Consider the following 16,790-nt stretch of genomic DNA (forward strand, 5'->3'; position numbering starts at 1 on the left):
GTGCCCACTTGGCTGCATTCATATGGGATCACTTGAGGATCAGGTTGTAACTCTTATTATGCAGCAAATGTAACCATCAGTGTGAATAATGGCTTGGTTGTGCTTTATTTTTTCCATCTTACACTGAAATAAAAGGCATCTGGTCTTTCTTTATTATTATTTATTTTAGTTTATTTTTCCTTTCTTTTTTTTTAGGTCCAGAGTTTAAGAAAAATCCTAAAAGTTCTTGTTGGTTTGGTTGAATGAGTGGTCACATGATTAAAACCCCACTTGAGCTCAGATGTAACCCACTATTGACTGGTAATAAAAAATTGCCCAACACTAGAAACAAAACAATTATTTTCTCTTCCCTCTCTTCCAGAGTTACACTTCAAGTTTTTCCTGACTTTTGATTACTAATAATTTTTCTAAGACATTTTGTTATTTGGAAGGCCCATTTTATGTGTAGGGTTTTTTTTTTATGTGCACATTTCTTTATGTCTTCTTTTTGGCTTTGCCCCAGACTTTTCTTAAAACCCTGGTAATGATATTTTTGTTAGTATAGCAGTAAACTGGCCAAGTTGGAAACAAAACCTAATTTTGGAAATAGTGCTGTATTTTACCCAAATAAAGTGGCATGCAGCCATCATAGAACAAAAGTTATCCCCAGTGGTGTCTGCATAGTTTCTTGTGTCAGTGATATGGACCTCTGCAACTTTTATATGAGTTCTTATTTCTTCTTAAATTGTTTTTAATACTTATTTTAGGCCCATTATCCATCTCTTCCCCTTAACACCTTTTAAGGTCCATGGAAATTTTCCAAGAGTGCAACATGGGGGTCCTTTCTGGTAGCCAGTATAGCTCAGTACTGACTGACACAAGACAGTCAGGTCGTGCTGTGTATGGTCAGGGCCAACGTGGAAAGTGGGATCAGAGGAGGGGTTGCTGAATAAGTATTCTTCCCTTAATACCAAGGGCATCTGTGAGAGTTGGGTTTTTGTTGTTTTAACTTGAAAGAGCAATAAAGTCATGAGTTTGCATTTCCAGAGTGCAGCATTTCTCCACTCAAAACTTGTCAAAGAGTGTCAAAATGTGGGAAATGCATAGTTATTTGTACCTCTTAGCAAGAGGAACGTCTTTAATTGAATCCAAGTCAGCTTTCCATCTACTTTTCATTGAATGAATAACGCAAAGGGTTGGAATAGTGCTAAGTATCAAACCCAACACCTGGAAGTGCCAAATATACCAGTCTCCCAGGGACAAAGTTACTTTTGCTAGCTAAAATCTCCTCCAGAGTGAAATATGTTTATCTAAACCTTGTTTACTGTGAAATGTTTGGAAGCCAATTTTATTAGATTCATCTCTTTTTTTATTTTATTTTTTAAATTTGATCTATACAAGCTCAGTTTCTTCTTCAGTCATGCAGTTAGTGGGTGAAACAGGCAAATTTCCATAGGATTCAAATAGTAAATAAGTGCATTTACTTTATAGTTATTCAAAAGTGGGCACTTAATAAAATGCACTGATTATTGTATGTGTACACATAAAAGAAAACCTAAGGAATGAGGAGTGTGAAATATTTCTTAAGTGGAGGCAAGGGGTGGTAGTGATAAGATCCTGGCTGTGCTCTGCTGAGCTTCTCCCCCTTAGCAGAGTCCCAAGCCTCCAAAGACCTGGCATTTGGTCTCTGTGTTGAAAATAGCAGCTTTCACCATTGATTAGGAGAGACCTGCACAGGTTCTCAATGCTTTGATTTGCAAGACCTTCTGGGACCTCCCCTGGAAAACTCTGGCTTTACTGGAAGGAGAAAAGAGTGACCCCTTCAATGTAAACTTGATCTCCCCTGAGACATCTTAATAAGGGCATATTTTGTCATAATCTTCACTGATTTCTTTGCAGGGCATCTGCTCACTTGTGCACTAAATCTTGGAGGCAGTGGTCTCAAAGGCTTTTGCTTCAGTAGCCTGGGGCCTAGAGATAGACCCTGCCACCATCACCTAAGATTACCAGTGACATACCCTTTGAGCAGCCCCATTTAAAGCAGCAAGCCTCCCCTTGACTAAAGGAGTTGCAGCAGAGATGTGTGCTCCCATGGTGTTTTATCATTGTATCCTAGAATCCCAGTCTGATTTTCATTGGAAGGGACCTTAAACCTTATCCACTTCCAACCCCTGCCACGGGCAGGGACACCTTCCACTAGACCAGGTTGCTCCAAGCCTCATCCAACCTGGCCTTGAAAACTGCCAGGGATGGGGCAGCCACAGCTTCTCTGGGCAACCTGTGCCAGCGGCTCACCACCCTCACAGGGAAGAACTTCTGCCTAAGATCTCATCTCAACCTCCCTTCTGTCAGGTTAAAGCCATTCCCCCTTGTCCTGTCCCTACATGCCCTTGTCAAAAGCCCTTCTCTAGGTTTCTTGTAGCCCCTTTAGGCACTGGCAGCTGCTCTAAGGTCTCCCCTTAAGAAGCCTTCTGTTCTCCAGGCTGAACAAGCCCAGCTCTCTCAGCCTGTCTCCAGAGCAGAGCTGCTCCAGCCCTCTGATTTATCACTTGCTTTCCCCACACCCTGCTGAGCAGGGGAAATTTCAGCATTGTGACGAGACAACAGCAGAAGTCCTACAGACCACAGCTATTTCAAGTCCCATTTAACAGTAAAGGAAGTACAAATTGAAATGCACTGGCAGCGCAAAGGGATGAATGAGAAGAGCATCAGACAAAAGGTAATATACATTGCAATGCTGTGATACGGCATTGCAGTGGAGGTATAGCTGTGGTGGTGTGTGACGGTGGCTTGGCAGCAAAGGAGACCTGTATGCATTGTACAAAGTGCTAAACCGTGAGACAAGAATTTGCAAATGACACTTTCACGACTTCCATGACCACATCTGTGTACTCCAGCTGAGATGCAGACAAAACTTGACGATTCCCTGGTGTGAGACAGAAAACAGCAGGGCTGTCTCTTCAAAAGACGTCTGGCCATTTATCTTGGGATGTCCAGTCTATGAGGCTAAGTCAACACTGAAGATGAAGGGGTTAGTGATCTCTCTTTTCTCTCATCTGTGGGCCTGAAGTCCCATCCCATCTGATTTATGAGTTCCTGCTGGTTTCCGAATGGCCCATGATCCTTCCTCTGAAATCTGAGACACAGAGAACCCTCCTGAAGGTTCTTCTTTACACTCAAGGGGAAAAAAGTCAATTTACAAGTTTTCTGATTACAAAACAACCATTCTGATGCATCTTTTGTGCTTATCACCCTTCTATCATTAGATATATGTTAGCAGAGGAGAGAGGCTACAGATTATTATATATCAGCTATGTCTTCTAGTAGGCATCATTTGGGGTAAACTATTGTGTTGCTCTTCAGTCAGATAACTGGGTTTATGCTTAATCTGCTGTGAGCTGTGTGTGTGACTGCTACAACTGTAGTGTCTCTGTGCCTGATAACAGTCCGGATGAAGAAGTGGAACATTATTTGTATTTTACATAAGACACACAGAAGGTGCAGAAATTAGTTGTACGAGATGACAAAGGGGCTCTGTACTGAACAAAATGCTTGTATCCAGCCTGTGCAAAAATGAAGCAACCTACCCACCTACAGTAACCTCTTCTCTGCACCTTAGCAGGGATCTTATTGCAGGAGGGAAGAATGCTTACTGATCAAGTAGCAGGCAGTCACAAAAAAAATCAATCCAATATGAAACGCTCACTGGATGTCTTCCAATGAAACTTATTGCTTAGTGTCCTCCTGACAGGTTTCTTGAGAATATTCAGAGCTTGAGAGAAATCAGTGGTGTTCGAAATTTTGCAGGAGGAAGTATCAGTTGTGTATGTTCCGTTTTTATGGGGGGGTTGGTAGGGTTTTTATGGCTTGGTCTTTATTATTTCTTCTATTATCTTGATGCTGATTGAAGTACATTGCTGTGACTTATCATGGAAATCTTTGGCTGCTGTGATCTAGCCGAGCAATGGTACCTGATGTTTTTGGCAGGAAGGAAATGAGTGCAGTAGAGTATATGGTGCATTTGAGACATCCTTCCACTTTGCAAATGAGGTTCTTTTCTTGAGCTCTGAAGTCAGTGTTTCAGGTCCCAGGATTAGGCAGGACAAGGAAAATATCTTTGTCAGAAAAAGCTATGTGATGCTGGGGAACCTTGTAAAAAGCTTTTCTAGATCTCTGTATCTTTCTTAAGTAAGGTACCCTGGCTGGCTAGCGCAGGCCGTAGAGTCAGTTATTGGATAAAGCAGCCCTGAGGAGAAGGACTTGGGGGTGTTGGGTGACAGAAGCTCCCTATGACCCAGCTTCAGTGTGCTCTTGAGCCCAGAACCCTGCCTTGTGCTGGGCTGGATCCCCAGAGTGTGAGCAGCAGGTCAAGGGAGGGGGTTCTGCCCCTCTGCTGCACTCTGGGGAGACCCCCCTGCAGTCCTGTGTCCAGCTCTGGGGCAACAACACAAGAGGGACGTGGAGCTGTTGGAGCGAGTCCAGATGAGGCCACAGAGATGCTGTGAGGGCTGGAGCAGCTCTGCTCTGGAGACAGGCTGAGAGAGCTGGGCTGATTCAGCCTGGGGAACAGAAGGCTTCTTAAGGGGAGACCTTAGAGCAGCTGCCAGTGCCTAAAGGGGCTACAGGAAACCTGGAGAGGGGCTCTGGACAAGGACCTGTAGGGACAGGACAAGGGGAAATGGCTTTAACCTGACAGAGGGGAGACTGAGATGAGCTCTTAGGCAGAAGTTCTTCCCTGTGAGGGTGCTGAGGCCCTGGCACAGGTTGCCCAGAGAAGCTGTGGCTGCCCCATCCCTGGCAGTGTTCAAGGCCAGGTTGGATGAGGCTTGGAGCAACCTGGTCTAGTGGAAGGTGTTCCTTCCTGCCCATGGCAGGGGGTTGGAACTGGATGAGCTTTAAGGTCCCTTCCAACACAAACCAGTTTGGGATTCTGTGAAATCCATGGCCATAAAACACCACAGGATCATGAGAATGTGTGGCTTTTAGAAAGTCTTTGACCACGGCATTAAATCTTGCGGATGTTTGTAAGTAAGGCAGCAATCTTACTGGAGACACTGACTCTCTAATAACTTGTGACTCCTAAAGACTTTAAAGGACTTATCAAAAACAAGCTTGTTATCAAGACAAACTTAGATCTGATGGGGACTTGATAACGGTGACCCTTGTCTGCTATGCTGTACATCAGTAAAACTATCCAGACTAGTTGGACACATCCATTTTGTTGTTTGTTCGTGTAAATAAGAGTGGGTGAAACCTGAAAGCCGATTGAAATCAGATTTGTTTAAAACAAATACCACATTCTGCTTTGAAGGTCTTGAGTTTAGTTTTCTTAAGCAAATTTATACAGTGACTTCTGGGGCCTTGTCAGCAGTGCAGTTAACACAGCATGAAGCCATAACATTTAAAAACCAGATTCCACCCTGCCTAGGACAGTGGTTACTTTATCTCCTAAACTCTCGATGCTGTACTGATCAAGAGAACAATGATTTCTTTACCTTATTTTGTTGTGCAGTGCACTTGATACAAGATAAGCTACCTGCTGGCACTCGTTTTGACAGTATGAGTAATAGGAATTTTGTTGAATTTTCAAGGCTGTAAGTTTTCTTTCACAAATGGATGGTCTTTACTATCTTTCTTTGATAGGTGTCCAGTTCCTGAACACCAGTGCATTTTTTAAGGTGTCCTATCTTAGCAGCTGGCACCTCAGAATTAAAAGCTTTGTGCTTTTTAACCAAAAGATGTGAAAAGTGATGCATTCTTTTGCTTTCTCCCTCATTTTCTTTGTTAGGATCAGTCTCTGAAATGACTTGCCATTGTCTTTTTTCATTAAATAATCTACTAAGGAAAACATTATGCAGCCAAACGTAGGTGCCGAAGAAAACTAAGTCACATAGACAATAAAATTAATCATTTGGGTTCCCCTGAGACCTTGGTCTTTGCTGCCTGTAGCTCACATGCATGACTGTGCAGCATAATGACATGTTTTGCTGTGGATTTCATTTACGGGTGCTTACCCTCTGTGTCAGAGCAATAATATTTACAGCACTTGTGCTGTTCTGTAAAGTTAACCCAGACTAACTCAGATTTTGTGCTATCTTTCTTAACCTAAGCATGTACTTGAAGCCTTCACAAGTCTACACTGAAAATACGGTAGGTGAAAATGCAAGGATCGACTACAGCCTGTGAGGATTTGGGGAAGCAGAAAGGGGATGATTCAGCCAGAAGTACAAGTATTGGACCTGGAGTTTATAAGGGCAACTGAACTGGATGGTCCAGGCATTCAGGAGAGGAAGTATGAGGCAGGAGGTCCATCCCCAAACTATTGCAGAGACCCACATATGGACCAAGACGAGAAACCTCCACATGCACCAGTCTTCCAGAGACAGAGGTTACTTTTGCTAGCTAAAATCTCCTCCAGAGTGAAATATGTTTATCTAAACCTTGTTTACTGTGAAATGTTTGGAAGCCAATTTTATTAGATTCTTCTCTCTTTTTTTTTTATTTATTTGGTCAGTACAAGCTCAGTTTCTTCTTAAGTCATGCAGTTAGTGGGTGAAACAGGCAAATTTCAGTAGGATTCAAATAGTAAATAAGTGCATTTACTTTGTTCAGAAGTGGGCATTTAATAAAATGTACCGATTATTGTATGAGTACATGTGAAAGAAAACCAAAGGAATGAGGAGTGTGAAATATTTCTTAAGTGGAGGCAAGGGGTGGTAGTGATAAGATTCTGACTGTGCTCTGCTGTGCTTCTATCTGCTTTTAAAGGAATCAAAATTCATGGTCTGCATGCATCTGGGCAAGAAAACTCTGCTTTACTGTGTTGAATTTGTCTTTAAGGATGCCGTCTTTGTGCAAGCTGCTAACAAGTTGCCCTGGACTGTTTAGCTTAGGTTATATTTTGGTTTTCTGCACTCTGCCAGGGATTAGGAGCAGCCAGCCAGGCAGATGCATGTCAAACCCAGCGCTAAAGCCTGGCTGTCCTGTACAGCAAGATGTTGTGCAAGTTGTCTGGTGAGCTCTGGGTGGTGGATCCTTAGAATCAAAGGCACAGCGCTTTGTGGGGCATGGCTCAGTTCTTGGAGACAGCGGGATCTGCTTTATTAGTAAGATGCTCCATCACAGCTGATGAATCCTGCCTTTCTTCAGGACCAGCTCTCCTAGGCATGAGGTTTTGCGGCTTCACAAAGGCATTTCTTCACACAGATATGTTCATTGTTCAGGAAAATATGTCCTTGAATATCCCCAGAAAAATATTTATCTCTGTGGTTGTGCCTAATTCCAGGTTAAACTGATTCAATCAGGCTTAAGGACAAGTCCACGACAAATGGTCATTGTAAAAGTAGCTGCTTCAGCCATGTACCTCAGCCATGCTTGTCATGCTGTGAAACATAGTTGGCTATCCCTTTTCCTCCTCCCTCTTTTCTTTGGCACAGACATGGAGATTGCTCAACCTCCGTGCAGTCTGGAGCACAAACCTCTACTCAAGTCCTCCCTGGAACAGGAATGAGAGAAATCGTTTGCAGCTGAGATAAAAATTGCACTTTCTTCTGAGACGTTTCAAGACCGTGCAAGAATCAGGGTAACAAATTTGGAGGTGCCATCAAATAAAAATCTGTAGCAAACGAATACTTTTTAATGAACCAGAGAAATTACCTTTCTCCCCAGATGATGGATTCCTAAAATGGAAAGGAAAGGAGGGAGAAATTCAGAATTCAAAAAGTTCAATTACTGCTGAAAACAGGAATTGTTTACTTGTTTTACTAAAGCATGCTGGCACATGAACCTTCACCCCCTTCCCAACCCAGTCTCTTTTTTTTCTTTCACATTGTCCTAGCTCAGTTTTTTCTATACAGCAGTACACGTGCTGCAAGTAGCAACGCCATTGCAAAGAAACATCTATTCCCAAATTACTAGGTATGGCAATTAGGATTCAGCTTGGGTGAAATAGGCTTTATTTTGTCACTTGTATAACATAATGAAGACATATTGTCTGTTCAAATCAGGCCAGTTTTCCCTGTGACCCTATTGCAGACTTTACTTGTTATTGAGGCCCTTTCTTCTGGCCCAATCCTGATGAATTTGCACTGTTATTTTCTCTTAGTCCTTGTGGATGCTTGACTTGATTGGAAAGCCCCAGTGCTGGTCAGAAATATGTCCGCTGAGAAATGTCGACTGCCTCCATAAACTATTAGGGCTATGGGGCTTTTTTAAAATTCAGTAGGGACAATATCCAGTATCTTTCAAGCAGAATTTGGATTACAAGAAGCCATAAAATTCATCTAGTGGCTTCCAGTTCTAATCCAATTATTTTTAAGTGATATTTGTTAAGAAGTCATCTGGTCTTGATTTAAAGGATAGGAAATTAATTGAAACTGATGGAGAATTTCCAGAAATGACAAATCCATCAAAGGGGTTGGTCTCAATCTGATTAAAACAATACTTTAGAATTTGTTTGGCATAATATTTATTCATTTGGGGAGGAAGAGAAGAATGAAGAGAATATTTTTTAAAATTTTGTCTTAAAACTATGGTTTTCTACTGTCAAGTTTTCATTATAATTATTTTTTACTTTAGTAGTTGGCCACTAACTCAATATAAACATAATATAACAGGAGTTTCAAATATGTTCAAAGTGAGGTTCTTACATACTGATCTAAACTCATTATAAGTGTGAAATGACATAGAGTTATAGCTGTGTGAGTTCAAAAATAAATTAAGTCAATAAATGAAGTGTGAAAATTAAATGGCACGTCCTGGCTCAGTTTTCATTCATTCTTTTATTCATTAGTCTCAGTGCATAAGTCTATCACTCTCTCTCTAAATGCAGAGTGTACAATAGGTCTGGTAGCACACAGAGATCAGAGCAGAGATTGGGTCTCTGCTGTCCTTCAGGAAGGTCACAGAATTACATCATGGCTCTGTCTAACCTATGGTTGGAGTCTGACAAGACATTGTGTCTCAGTGACAGATTCCAAACATCAGTAATACAAAAGCTATCAAGAGCAATGCAATGATCTGGCTAAAGACTGTAACAACAAACACAGGGCTTCAAAGCTACCCTGAGAGGTGGATAATTTGTTGTGTCATGCCATCTGGTAATCACAATTATCAGGCTTTTCTTCCCAAATTCCCCTTCCATGAGTAAGAAAAGCAAACCCAATTTTGAGCCCCCTTTAGACATGTCATAGTGCTGACCTCCATAATGACCTTGCTTTGAAGGACTTGTACTTATCTAGTGGAAATTCTGGGACCTGAGTCATTTTGCTACCCATCTGGTTGGGTATCAGAGTAAGCCCCAGCTGAATCTGTCCAAGAAAGTAAAAGGAAAAACAGGTTAGGAGTTAAGTACAGAGACAGGAATGTCAGGATCCTGAACTCCCCAGACCTCAAGTAAAAAGTGTGCAGAAGGGGCCTCTGGTTTGCTCTGTGTCTTCTAGCAATGAACTTTCCTTCCCTGTCATTTTCTGAGAAATAGAGAGAAACAGGCAAGAAGGAATCACAGCTTGCTACAGCATGTTACAGAACCAGCCTATTTTCATTTTCCAGTGTGGAAACAGCATTAAAAGACATTTTCCTTGTAACTGATTATGGCAGTGTTTTGCTCATGTCTAGATCTGGCTTCCTGAGCAGAAGCCATGCTTTTACAGACAAATGTACATTTAAACTCAGAAAAAATTAGAGGGATTAGAGAAAATATTTTCTCCTTTAGCTTCTAAAAAAATATTGTATTTTCTGGGGGATTTTTGGTTTTGTTTTTTTTTTTGGTTTTGGGAGGGGGTTTATTATTTTGACAAAGACTGCAGTGGATGACAGCCAGCAAGTAGGTAAAATACAAAGACTGCCCTTATCCACATGTTTAAAATGGACTACCAAAAATGCATCTTTTTTCCAACATTTTTGCTGGATGGAGGATGGAAGGTGATTCCCCCTTTCACACCCTTACATAAATATTTAGACAGAACAGCTTTAGCCTAATCTGAAAGGAAAATTCTAAGAGTGCTTCAGTAAACCAGTGGGAGGAAATAAAAACTTAGAACAATTTCCATTAACTTGCTGGCTCTGAACACGATGTTGTGGGCTTGGCATACATCGTGGGTTTTGAGACAAACAAATGGCCCTACAGAAAACCCTGAAGTTTTAGACTTCATCTTCACAAACTGTCTCTGTTACTTGTGAACCACTGGAAAAGGAGAGGAGGAAACACTTTACTGCCTTGTGCGAGTGTATTAAATAAGCTTGCTGTCCTTTCCTACCTCCTCACTGAAAAGCATAAGAATAGTGAAAGGATACCCTATCTAATGGAAAAAATAAAAATGCACACCATCAAAGATGAACACAAAGGGATCATAGGACAAGAACTTTTTTTTTTTTTTTTAAATAAGGAGGGCTTTGTAAGAAGATTAAAGTTTTAGATATTCTTGGTTTGTTGCAGCTGAACCAGCTCTGTCTGTGCTCTCCACTCCTAGCCCAGCAAAAGGAAAAACCAAGAGCAGGTGTAAATTCAGTACTAGCGGAACAGTACTGAGCTGAGCACTGAACTTAGACCTGTCCCTGGTTTTTCTCTTGCAGGATTAAGTTAAACCTCATAATTATTGAGTGGCCCATTCCTGAGTGCTACAGTTAAAGGTTTCAATGCCTTGCAAAGACAGACCTGAGACTGGAAAACTGTCTCAGGTGGTCATCCTGCCTTGAATTTACCTTATACTTCACATTTGTAAGACCACTAACATTCCTTCTCTTTAGACTGTGGTGTAATGGCATGGGACAGCATCACTGGCCCAGGTTTGCCCAAGTGCACTGGCTACAGCTCTCATGCTGCAGGTAACCCCTGGGACTTCCCTTCATCCTACTGCTGTGGCCCCTATTCACCCTGTCACAAATACAGAAAACCAATGAAAGACCATTCTTTTCAAGGATGTGGAGGTGGCCTGTGCCACCCTTCCAGTTTCATTTACAAACGATGGCAGCAGTTAGTTCTGCTGTCTACTTAAAATTATTTTTGCCCACTTTAAACTGAGAACATGAAGCTCAAACACCCAGAAGTGAACAAAGACATGCTTTTAAACCAGAAAGTTTTGTCTTTGTTGTGCAAGGAAGCTGTTGCATTTCTCTGTATACCCGTAATATGTGTAGTACATATAGGGATATGAGAGATGTCCTCACACTGTGACGTACCAGGGGCCTCCTCTCCTGGTTAAACAACTGAGAAAGTGATGAGTAAAGGAGAAAAGGCAGGTCTTATCATCCTGTCATCACCATTAAAACTGAAGCTGCTATTTCAATGGCGTTCTAAAACATGGATGCATAGAATTGTAGAATGTTTGGGTTGGAAGAGACCTTAAATCTCATCCAGTTCTAACCCCTGCCACAGGCAGGGACACCTTCCACTAGACCAGGTTGCTCCAAGCCCCATCCAACCTGGCCTTGAACACTGCCAGGGATGGGGCAGCCACAGCTTCTGTGGGCAACCTGTGCCAGGGCCTCAGCACCCTCACAGGAAAGAACTTCTTACCTCAATCTCCCCTCTGTCAAGTTAAAGACATTACCTCTTGTCCTGTCCTTGTCAAAAGTCCCTCTCCAAATTTCCTGTAAGCATGTCATAGAAATTTGGTTCAATGTAGCCAATTTATATTACTGTTAGGGGACTTAAACCTTGAATGCTTTTGTTGCTCAAAAAATTGATAATTCATTCAGGACCTGAAGGAGACCAGGAGTGGTTGAGGAAAAAAGCGTAAGTTTGGGTCTATTGCTGAACAACAAGATCCATGCAGGCCTTGATATCAAGCAGCAGCCTTGTCCCCCATGGCTTTGATGGAGGTGCAAACCCCACTGTGAACACATGCCAGGGTTGTGCACAGTGCATGTTATCTGCTCTCACCCTTATCTGGAAGAGGCATTGGCTGTACACCCCTGTTGGCAACACAAGTATTTGCAGAGAAGGGGATGGAGGCACCATGGCTACCTGCCTTTGCAATTAGCTGATGCCTCTTTCCCATGAGAGCTATGTCTAGCTGTAAAACAGTGTTCATCAGGTTCATCTGTTAACTTTCTCCAGGCTGGGTGGCCACTTACTCCTATGCACCAGGGCTAAAAGTCTGAGTAGGTAATTTGTGCAGAAATGCAATTTGGTAGGGCAGAGATACCTCAGAATCTTTGTGTTACTGAAATGCTGAGCTTTTTTTTTTTTTCTCTCAGTAAGTTAGGTTATCTTCAGAGAGAGAAACAATGAAGCATACATGCTGCTTTGCATTTTTAATGCTTAGAAATACGCATTTGTCAAATGAGCAGTGAATCTTTAAAAAACAGAACAAATGTTATAACTTTATGACAAATCAATGTAGCAATTTTTTTTTTTACTGAACAGTTCTGACAAATAAAACATTACTTCGCATTTGGGAAATGTGGTGGATTTATTAATGTCGATTTATAATCCCTGTATGCTTCATTCCTTCCTATGATGGAAATAGTGCTGTTCAGATATTTGATGACAGAATTCTCATTCATAAATCTAAGTCACATTCCCTGGATATAATTTTCAGTCTGCTAAATGCAGTTTAGGCAAAGGCTTTTATAGAAGTGTTTATGGTTTAGGATATGGCTTAGATTGTTCAAAGTTGGGCTGAAATTATTACCTAATTTGTAATGGAAATGAAGTTTAAAAAACTATGCAAGAGTAAATATGAATTGCTAACTTTTCATGGCCTTGTCTTGTCCCTGACATGCATAAATTTTGTTCCCAGTGCAGTCACAAGGGAGACCATTATCCTGTGCATGTAAATCACTACCCTGTGGAGGGCAGGTTCTCATAATTACTTCTGAAATATACCTCTGAGTGGTGGCCTTTTCATCTCATGTGGACACATGAGGCTGAGGTGTGTGGCTGCAGACATAAGAAAGGGGCTGCCCCACCAGCACCTACAAACAATGTAATTCCTTTACATCTCTTGCATGGAGCAGGTGAAGCTTGGCAAGTCTAGCTACATGAACCTGCGATCTCCTTTTGCCTTCTCTTTTGGTTTCCTGCCATGCATTTTCTGATTTGAAAGTTTTATACAAGTTGTAGGAATAGTGTTTCAATTTTTCTTGTCTTTTTGGTTGAGGTTGGATGTGCAGAGCTGGTGGTTTTGATAGCACCCTTTAGAACACCCCTAAACCATACCAGACTTGGTTCAGCTAACTGGCAGGCCAGGCTCTTATCTGCCACAATTCTACTCCTTGGTCTACTTATAAATAGTAAAGACAAACAGGCAAGCCAGACCTTTGTCTTGTGATGTGAGGGGTTGGGAATGGAGAGTGGGATAATTAGGAATTGCCAGTGCCTCTATCTGGCTAGACTTTCAACATCTTTAAAGTGATTGTCTGGATATTTCCTCAAAGCCATCTTTTGGTATTGATGTTCTTCAAAGGCCTGGTCTTCATCCATCCATAACTGAGGAAAACTATTCAGAAAAGTGTGGATAAGGCTTTATAAGCGTCTCTAAGACTTACCTTGAAGTCTGCTTCCAGCTGGGAAACCAAGATAGAGATTGTGCTTGTCTCAAGAAAAACCTTTCAACGTAGCTGAAACTCAATCTTGTAACCATTGGTATAGTTTAACACCAAAACCAATGAAGAGGGATGGATTTCCTCTCTAGAGCAACCTGAATGTGCTGTTGGGGAAGACCACAACTATCATAGAATCACAGAATCAGAGACTGGTTTGAGTTGGAAGCTCATCCAGTTCCAACCCCTTGCTGCGGGCAGGGACACCTTCCACTAGATCAGGCTGCTTCAAGCCCTGTCCAACCCGGCCTTGAGCACTGCCAGGGATGGGGCAGCCACAACTTCTCTGGGCAAACTGTGCCAGGGCCTTGCCACCCTCACAGGGAAGAAATTCTGCCTGAGAGCTTGTCTAAAGTGAGGTGACAGAGATGAGGTGACAGAGATGGGCATGCTCAGTTACTTATTACAGTACATTTTACAATGCACACACTGGCTCTTCATGGGTTGCTGGCTGTGTTAATGGTCAATAATACTTATTTGCATGTTTGAGCAACAAAAGGTGAGTGGATGGCCCCAGGTGATGTGAATCCTTCCATAGTGATCTGTGTTAATGAGAATTTCATCTGAATTTATGTAGTGCAATGATATAATGTATTAGCCTATCAGGATTTGCTGCAAAGGCTTAAGTTAAGGTCATGTCTTTATATTAAAGGACAATAAAAGATAGGCCTGTGCTCATAAGCATTTATATTTAAGCCAACCTAGTGGCGCAGTTTGCAGTAATACCCACACAGGAATGGGGTTTTACACAGCACATCTATACTGCTGCACAGGTTGGCTGGGCTGAGTGGCTGGATGACTCTCCTCATACAAAGGGTCTTGTAATTTAGTCTACAGTGGTCATAAGGTGTCAAACAGTTTAGGTTGGAGAAATACTGCATCCTTATTTCTTGCTGCAACTGCTCTTGCTCTAGTTGTATTTTAAACAAAGCCAGTGACTCATCTATCTGGATTCCAAAACAAACAGAGGTTTATATTGGATATTTTTGATGAAGCTGTCTAAAATCTCTTCAGCATTTGATAGCTGGCACATTTCTTGCTCTGTTGGTGCAATTACTGTAAGGTGGGTCTGGGGGACTCAGTCTCCCCATTAGATAGAGTTTTGGCGTGCCTCTTCCCATGTTAAAATTGGCTGAAAATTATCAAGTTAATTTGTGTTGTGGGTCAGTGGGGTAACTTCAGTGTTGAAAATACATTGGAAATATGAACACGTTTAAGTAATGTTAATAGAGATTAAGAACTGTCATGAAGAAAGTGTTGTTTTGTAGGATATTTCTTTCTTTAAGGTTTATGTACAAATTATTTTTCTTTTTTTTTTCAGAAAAGGTCAAGACATATACTATCTTTAAAATTTTTTAAATGCAGATGCAGTTTTTATAGAAGTATTAAACTTTGAAGGTCATGTCTTAAAAATTTGAAAGATGGGCTTTCCTGGTGAAATGCTTGGGGCTCTCCTGTTATATATTATAACAGATAGATAATTTGATATTTGGAAAAGCTGTTGGAATTGAAAACCTTTTCATAGCTCTGTGTTTTCTAGCTATATCCATTCGTTGCCTTAGGATGTCACCTCTTGGTGTAATAAAGGTGGACACGTTACTATAGAGAGACGATCCAGAGAAATGAAAACAAGGGTTAAAAATATCCTGAATCTTAGTTCTGTGCTGAGTTCTGTATTTTTCAGAACTAAATATCCCATGAATCTCCCTTGAGAGAAGCTGATGCAGTAAAGCTCAGCTCTACTCTACTGCAGTCAGTAACAGCATAAAATCTTAATTTAACTGGGTTTCCACACAGGCAACACTCAGTGCACACTAATAAGGCTGTGCTGCTTTGATAACTAAACAAAGAATTTTATTGTTAGTTTTCTGTGATGAATGGGCAGAAACAAGATTACCTGGATCTTTTGGATCTGATTGAGATATAACAGCTTGATGGAAACTGTATGACTGTCATTCAGCACTGTCAGGTTGGGACACCATCTGAAAGCTACTACCAAACCTAAGTTTTGCATTGGCATTTTAACAGTCTGTGCGCAGGTTTAGATTATGTGTTTTTAACTTCCTGGTTCTGTGTGTTTTAGATCTGTTTGGTTTGGTGGTAAAGGAGGCTGCATCCTCCATTTTTGTCTATGTACTCTGAGGTACACTCAGTGTCCAAGACTGATCCCACCATATTTCAAACCCAAGACCTCAGCACTGACCATTACCAGCCCCTCCTTTCACTCCATACCTTTTTCAGGGCATGAAAGACCCAGAGCAGAAGTAAGGACCCAATATGTGCCTCCAGCCAGGAATGCTGCTCCAACACAATGCATATTAAGTTTCTCCTTTTTGTGAAATTTAGATGAGAAAATACCCATCTCTGTATGCAAAGCACTTGTGGGCAAAAGATACATGTAAAGTCAAAACTCTCCATAAGCCTCACTAGATATGATGGCAGCCTTGCTGACTCCACCAGGAGCTGAAGATCTGTGTTATGAGTACAAGCATGTCACATCCAATACTGCCAGTGGCTGGCACCTAACACTGTTATGAAATACAGTTGGTCCATAATCCCTGTGGCCACATGCTTGTAAACAGCACGCCAAGCTGTCCATCTGTGCAATGTCTGCATTGGAAAGTAATACAACGCAACAGGAGTGGTTCAGTAGGTTGGAGCAGTTACTTCTGAGTTTCCTGCCTCTGCAAACTGAGTTATAGGGCTTTTTTCATCAGACTCTGTATTAATTTAGGCCCTGAAACAAAACTCCACGCTATCAATGTTGTCTGAAGCTGTCTGGAGGATTGAGGGCCAGTTCAGACTCCTATTACCCTTATGGCTGGGAGGCACTTGAAGTCCACCTCAGTTTGAGCTTCCAATATATCTTCCTGCAATGAGAACCTAAATCATGCACGTCAAAACTCCACTCTAAAACAATGCAGAGAGCAAAAAGTGGGATGATCAGAAGATAGATATACTTCAAAACCACATAGCTGCCTTCAATTAATTGCACTGATTTGTTTTTAATGTACATGTGGCCATTTATAGCCGTGACCTTAGTCTGTGAATACAGCATTTAAACTGTCATCTAAGTAAATAAATCATTGTTACTTTTGTTATAGTTATAAATTTAGAAACACCTAGCCAGCAGATACTTAAGTTCAAGGGAAAAACTAAGCAGGGTCAAGGCAGCAGTTTAAGTATTTCTTCCACCAGAGACCACAAAAAACATAAACATGAAAGTCAACATGATAGAAATTGCCTGAACATGTAGGACACCCAGA

The sequence above is a fragment of the Neopsephotus bourkii genome, unplaced genomic scaffold (genome assembly GCF_033783945.1).
Source record: "Neopsephotus bourkii isolate Nb327-2 ecotype Australia unplaced genomic scaffold, CSIRO-AGI_Nbou_v1 NB_934, whole genome shotgun sequence".
Classification (NCBI taxonomy): domain Eukaryota; kingdom Metazoa; phylum Chordata; class Aves; order Psittaciformes; family Psittacidae; genus Neopsephotus; species Neopsephotus bourkii.